A 693-nucleotide genomic window follows, 5' to 3' on the forward strand; every position below is an offset into this window, starting at 1 on the left:
GGCCCCCCCCCCCCCCCTTCGCTGTGCGTGTGGTGTTTTTGCGTGTGGGATGTGTGTCTGCAGGGGGAGTGGGAGCTTGGAGCCTCGGGAGAAGGGAATCGCTGCCAGGGGCTGGAGCCCCTCCGCTCTGGAGCCAGGCTGGGAGAGCTGGGGGGGTTCCCCTGGAGAAGAGAAGGCTCCAGGGAGAGCTGAGAGCCCCTGGCAGGGCCTAAAGGGGCTCCAGGAGAGCTGGAGAGGGACTGGGGACAAGGCATGGAGGGACAGCACACAGGGAATGGCTTCCCACTGCCAGAGGGCAGGGATAGATTGGATATCAGGAAGAAATCCTCCCTTGTGAGGGTGGGGAGGCCCTGGCACAGGTTGGCCAGAGAAAGCTGTGGCTGCCCCTGGATCCCTGGAAGTGTCCAAGGACGGGTTGGATGAGCCTTGGAGCAACCCGGGATAGTGGGAGGTGTCCCCGCCCGTGGGATGAGCTGATCTTCGATGCCCCTTCCAACCCAAACCGTTCTGGGATTCCGTGACCTTAAAAAAAGAGGGGGGAAAGGCACAAACGACCCTAAAAGTGACAGTTTTGTGCTCTGACGTCATAAACTCACGGAGGGGGAGGGGGAAATCCCTTCGGTGTCGTTCCTCCCTCCATCCCAGGCACTCCATCCTATCCATTCCCTTCGAGTGTTGGTCAGAGGGAGCTGT

The sequence above is a fragment of the Empidonax traillii genome, unplaced genomic scaffold (assembly GCF_003031625.1).
Source record: "Empidonax traillii isolate 1590-97213 ecotype Southwest subspecies unplaced genomic scaffold, ASM303162v1 scaffold1828:size94860, whole genome shotgun sequence".
In the NCBI taxonomy this organism is placed as follows: domain Eukaryota; kingdom Metazoa; phylum Chordata; class Aves; order Passeriformes; family Tyrannidae; genus Empidonax; species Empidonax traillii.